At 42.5% G+C, this 6,562-nt stretch overlaps 1 long non-coding RNA gene across 1 annotated transcript; it reads right to left on the bottom strand.

The window, feature by feature from the left end:
• Positions 1–391: 391 nt before the first annotated feature.
• On the bottom strand, positions 392–5,807 carry LOC129625518 (uncharacterized). Its single transcript, XR_008701495.1, has 3 exons — positions 5,668–5,807; positions 3,225–3,401; positions 392–521 (listed from the first exon to the last, which is right to left on the bottom strand). It is a non-coding gene; the product is annotated as an uncharacterized LOC129625518 (long non-coding RNA).
• Positions 5,808–6,562: the final 755 nt, after the last annotated feature.

A 6,562-nucleotide genomic window follows, 5' to 3' on the forward strand; every position in this document is an offset into this window, starting at 1 on the left:
GCTGGACCGAAAGAGGGGCGAGAAGTTCCGCTTGCGAGCCACCTCGGCGGTGAAGCGGAATGAGTAATCCCCACGCCGGCCTGTCTCACTTCCTCCTGCGCGCTGGGCGCTCACCTGCTGTCACCTCGGCCGCCCCCGCCCCCAGGCCGCGCCCTTCTCCCTGCGGCCACGTCCGCCCTGCGGCCTCCCACCCCCCAGTACATCGGCCAGATCCGAGGCCCCCAGACTTAAGAGTTAAGGTATTAACAGGCCACAATTTAGTATCTGGGTGGGCAGCGGTCGCTGTGCAGAAACTCATGGCGTGAAACGAGGGCTGGCAGGTGTGGTCTTGGCAGGTGATGGATGGCGATCTTATCTCGAACTGCGTACAAGTTCAGGGATTTCTGAAAGACCACGTAGATACCAGCACAAATACCAAGAAGGTCACGTCTTCAATATTCAGTAGAGACTTCGCTCTCCCCTCCTCCCCTCCTTCAAACGAGGAAATGTCTTTAGGACCAACTTGAGAGAATACAGCTGAGCTGTGTTGCGAATAATAAAGAGTTATGAATGAACATTGTAAGAGATGATAGATAAAGAAGTTGAGAAGACTGAAACGTCACAAAGTATTAGAAGTAACAGTCAACCTAGCACAGTGCTGTCCCAGTAGGTGCTCAACAAATTTATGCCTATGATTTTTGTCATGGCGACGGCAGGACTTTTTTTATTATGTTAATTTTTTGAACACCGTCCAGGCTTTTGGAAGATTAATAATCTCTCCAAACCTTTCATCTGAAATAAATTTACAGCTGAAGTCGAGTAATTTAAAATTAGAAAGTTTAATCCTGAATATAGATGAAAATTTTCTCTCCCACGTTTGCTTTGGCATTTTGATAAGTGGATGTGTTATTTATTGGTGCATGAAAGGGGACTGTAACTATTCTTTGCTCTGCGTTATGTCTGTGTGTCTGGTCTCTTCCTCAGTACCAAAGCTAGAGTCATCACTCTTAATGATCAGCTTAAGTACAGGCAGTCCTGATCTCCTCAATCCCATGTTCACTGAACTTGTACATGTGAGAACCAGGAGGAGGCTCATGCATTGCTCGGTTCAAGTGGTAATTTTCCCCTGCCCTCCCAAAAGCTGTGTTCTTCAGTTGCAGGCTTCTGAATCAGCTTAGACTTTATCCTTTGAGGACATCCCTGCCCCACCTCTCAACACACACAATCACACATCCCTGCCCCGCCTCAACACACACACACATCTCCCTGTCCCACCTCTCAACACACACACACATACATCCTTTTTACAGCTACCCAGCCAGAAAGGAAAAAAAAGTACTTTCTAACTCAAGCACACATTTTACTTAGTCTTAAACTTAGAAAGTATCACACTTTTTTCTGAAGTAACCTGTCCTGATCCACCTACTAAGCTTTCTTCTGTGTTCATGGGAGTGTGCTCAGTTGTGTTGGGCTCTTTGCAACCCCATGGACTGTATAGCCTGCCAGGCTCCTCTGTCCATGGGATTATCCTGGCAAGAATCCTGGAGTGGATTGCCATTTACTCTTCTAGGGGATCTTCCTGACCCAGGGATCAAACCTGCATCTCCTGTGTCTCCTGCACTGGCAGGCAGATTCTTTACCAGTGAGCCACCTGGGAAGCCCCTTCTATGTTCATCCTTACCTTGAAATCAGATACAAAGTGAAGGAATAAACCAAGTAGGAGTTAAACCATCTTTGGTGGTTACTGGTTTAGTTAGTTTGGGCCAGACTTTTCAGCTCCTTGCAGACAGATACCTTTTTTTCTGCCTTTTGCTTGCTTGTTCATTTTGTGCCCTCAGTACCTGGCAGGGTACCTAGTCACATAGAAAATACTTGAAAAGTAAATTTTTTTTTTTTAAAGTTAGTACCATTGACCTTTTCTGGATCTGTTCTTGGCTATAAACTAAGGGTGGTTAATCTGCCTTCATCACATTAATTCTTAGGGGCTGTTGAAATTATGGATGTGAAAGCCATTTACTGTCATTTATATCCTGCCTTAGTTTGAGAATTATTGCTCTTGATTTTAGATTCTCCACAGTCATTTTCCCCCCAAATGATTAATCCTGCTCACTTCTATTTTTTAAATATGTGCAGGAAATACTGATAGACCAAATTGTCTAATACAAAACTTCAGTTTTTTAAAAATCCTATAGTAATGGGTTAGTGGAGGACAAAGGATCCTGGCATGCTACAGTCCGTGGTATCACAGAGTCAGACATGACTTAGCAACTGAACAATAACAACAGTTAGATTGTAAACATAATATATGTTTAAATGCACTTTATTTACTATGATGTTCCCAAAATTATTGAACTCGAAGCTGAAAAGACCAGAGAAGGCAATGGCAACCCGCTCCAGTACTCTTGCCTGGAAAATCCCATGGACGGAGGAGCCTGGTAGGCTGCAGTTCATGGGGTCGCAAAGAGTCAGACACGACTGAGCGACTTCACTTTCACTTTTCACCTTCATGTGTTGGAGAAGGAAATGGCAACCCACTCCAGTGTTCTTGCCTGGAGAATCCCAGGGACGGGGGAGCCTGGTGGGCTGCTGTCTATGGGGTCACACAGAGTCGGACATGACTGAAGCGACTTAGCAGCAGCAGCAGCAGGATGAAAAGAAAGCAGGCAAATCTCAGAGTAGATTGCTGCTTTAAACCTGATGCATATGTGATGGTTGCTTCTTATCTCTTAAATATAACTGAAGAATTGGAAAAAAGTCTTGTGAAGAACTTTTAAAAAGGAATTTTTAAATGTTTTAAGATTTAGGTTTGTTTAGTCAATTATACTTCAAAATTTAGGTTTCCTTAAACAAGATGGGGATACTAGAGTTTAACATGTGCCCTGTACTGTTGGTTTTTTGTACTTGTGGTGTCATTATACAATGTATATTCAATGTGTACTCCTAATTTTAATGTTACTGAAATGTTAACATTGCTTCTGGAGAGCACTGGGATTGCACATGCTGAAGGAGAGGTATTCTGCTAAAAATGAATTACTGTAATCTTTTCTAAATTTACAGGGAAAATGTAAATCGGTAGAATATTTTCAATATTGAGTTTTTTCTATAAATTTTTCATAAATCCTTTGCACCTGCTATTCACATTCCATGTAAGATTCATGTATACAGTAGGATAAAATTTGACATAGTTAAGTTTAAAATGTGCATATTTCATGGTGTTCCACTTGGAGCATATGATTTCCACGTACCTCACTTTCTGAACACATTCGAGAAGTATAATATTCTATGTGTGTATCTTCTCTTGTTCAGTTGTGTCCGACTCTTTGCAACCTCATGGACTGTAGCTTGCCAGGCTCCTCTGTCCATGGGATTTCCCAGGCAAGAATACTGGAGTGTGTTGCCATTTCCTTCTCCAGGATAATATTCTATAATTTTGTCAAAATAAGAAATCAGTTATTTTCGTGGAAAAATAATATATCTATTTCATGAAATAAGTTGACTACATTAACTTGTAATTAAAAAAAAAAATCTTTAAGTCTTGAAAAGAATCCATTTGAGACATGTTATCCATCAAAGGAAAGAATGTAGAAGCCCCACAGAGAAGTGCTCTCTGTCTGTGGCTCAGTAGTGACCCTGGACGTGTGGTTCACAGGGAGTCGGAGAGGGCAACTGCGTCACTGCGTCTGGAAGTAAACGTGGCTACCATGTGATGCAGAACCAACGGCTGGCCTAAGGACCCACACACACTTCTAATGAAGCCTCCCAGGAGGCAGTCATAGGGACAGGTGTCCCCAAACCTCCGTGTGATTTTATTATATATTGCATCATGAAACAGATTTTCCCTCTCTGGGGAATAATGCTCCTATTTTTCATATAAATTTCTGAAATGTTAACCCATGGGGCTCCTTATTTGGAGGACAGTTTTTCAGGAACATTTCTAACAGATGTTAAGTATAAATAAATGCAGACAGAATTGTTTGAAGGCAGTTAATGAACATCTAAAAAGTAGTTTCTATAAAATCACAATACTTAAAATGATTGCTTTCAAAGGCTGCTTCTACAGAAGATAGGTCATAGTTTCTATTACTGAAATCCTTTATGAACATGAGTAGCATTTTTTTGTATACTTAACAACTATAGGTAGGTAATTTGTACTAGAGATGGGGAAGCAGCGTGCATGTTTAGGATTTGAGGGAGGTTTAAGAATCTTGTGGTATCAGAGAGCTGATATCAGGTTTCTACTGCTGTTTTTTTCCCTTTTGTCTCAATGTATTTCTTTTCTCTGTCATCTTGGCTTATTTTTTGCAGCTGACTGGTTCTGCTACAGAATATTGCTATTTCTTTGACCTACAGTTCTGGCCTTCTGTATTCCACAGACCTTCAGTTATAAGCATTGCCTCTATTCCATCCTTTCAGTATACATATTAAGAATATTTGCAGTCAGTAACAGGTTTTAGATGTCCCATCATTGTGTTACGCTCATGTGGAAAAGTTGGCAATTAGAAACACCGTGTTCAGATAGATCCACAGCTTTAAGGCTCCTGATCAGGCACTTCTCGTTTTTTCATCTTATACATCAATTTCTTTGCTCCATCTTGTTGTCTCACTTAAATAAATAGATCACACCTGTGCCCCTCTCGACTGTCTCATGTGTTAATCATTCTCTTCATCTTTATCCCAGGTCTAGCCTAGATCTCTTTGGGTCAGTTCCCTTTCTGTTTTTGTTGAAGGTTTTTTAAATCATCCCCGCCCTGTAAAATGCTTTTACAGAAAAATATTATGAAGAATGAAAAACTATGCTGGTTATCCTCTGACTCTCAGAATTCCTTCACTGCATTTTTGTGCCGTGAAAAACTGGTTTCTGTGGACCACATCTCCCAGGCTCCTTTGCCCTTTGGTTTCTGTTCAGTTTCAGCCAGTTTGGAGGCATTGGCAGATGATCAGAGGAAGGAAAGAGAGAGAGGTCAGGATATTAATTTCACCTTCCCCCACACGCCCTCCTGCCTGTCTGTGGCTTTTGGCAGAAACTTCATTCCTCTACCTAAGGCCATGGCTCGGATCAGACAGTCCTGTCCCATGGCTACAGGTCTTGGCAAGTACCAGAAATGCTCCTTCCCTTTGTCCCCTCAGGCCTAGAGATGGTCATGGTTTCCTCCTTACAGTTGTGAGTCCTTATCCCTTGTTGGTTCCCCTAATGCCTTCCCACATCAGTGTAAGTAGTCTCTTTATCAGACTCTCTTCAATTTACCCTTGGAGTGTGCCATCTGTTGCCTGCCAGGCCCCTGAGTTGTACACACCTAGAAATGTGTTTTTATCCTATTTCTAATCAAGCATTGTTTCCATGAATTACAACACTAAAGTTTGAATGTGAGGTAGATGCCTTATGTCATCATTGTCAGGCATATACTCATGTCCTAATAAGTGTACATGCAAAATCTGGCAGATGCTGCAAAGAAATGTGCTGGAGTCTATGACATACACTTATTCAGTTACTGTTTTTGTCAGGAAGCCCCCTGCCTTAGTTGATCTAAAGTAAGAGAAACTACTTTTATATACTTCAAACAATGGGCCAGGGGAATCAGTGCTTCAGTATTAAGATGGAGAAGATGGCTGTTCCCATCTGTTTCCTCCTGTTTTAATAATGGAACCATCCACGCTTATCAGTGGCCCCAGAATGGTCCTTGTACCTACCTCATTGCTACTGTGCTGCTCAGTCCTGGTCTGTGAGTGATGTGCTGGTTGATTAAGTCTCAAGAGAGGTGGTTCACCATTCCTTCTTTTCCTGCTGGCTGGAATCAGACCTGCTGGCCAGAGTCCCGTCAGGTTAAGGAAGGCACACCAACAAGATTAGAGGAGACTGAGTCCCTGACGCCACAGGAAAGCTTGTAACTTCTGCCTCCATGTCTCTGTTACAGAGACAAGTCTTTTTAGTTGCTGTTGTCTTGGGTTTTCTGTCACATGCAGCCAAAGTTAATCCTGTTTGGTGTAGGTATGTGAATTAGTTTCCTGTTGATGCTGTTTAAAAAAAACAAACACAGACTTGGTGGCTTAAAACAACACAAATACATTATCCTACATTTCTGGAAATCAGAAGCCAGAATGGGGCTCACTAGGCCAAAATGAAGGTGTTGGCATGATTGGGTTTCTGCTGAAGGCTCTAATGGAGAAACCACTTCCAGGCCTTTTCCAGCTTCTTAGGTCCCTCCCCATCCTTTGACTCCTGGGCAGCTTCCATCTTCAAAGCCGGCAGCACCGGGCAGAGCCCATGCATGTCATGCTGCCCGATCACTGGCTCTAATCCTGCCTCCCTCTTCCACGTCTGAGGGCCTTTGCGGTTAGATTAGGTCCACCTGGCTCATTCAAGGTATAGTTCCATTTTAAGGTCAGCTGATTATGATTAGGCTTATCCCATCTGCACCCTTATTTTCTCTTTGCCTGATGACCTGACATATACATCCAGTCTGTGCCCAGGGCATTAGGGCATAGACATCTTTGGGGGGGGGGGGCACTATGCCTCCCAAAGGATGCAAGCTTTAAGCTTCATGATTGAGAAGTATGTTTATGTTGATTAATCAGTTCATCTTAA

This window comes from Bubalus kerabau, chromosome 13 (genome assembly GCF_029407905.1).
Source record: "Bubalus kerabau isolate K-KA32 ecotype Philippines breed swamp buffalo chromosome 13, PCC_UOA_SB_1v2, whole genome shotgun sequence".
NCBI classification, from domain to species: Eukaryota; Metazoa; Chordata; class Mammalia; order Artiodactyla; family Bovidae; genus Bubalus; species Bubalus kerabau.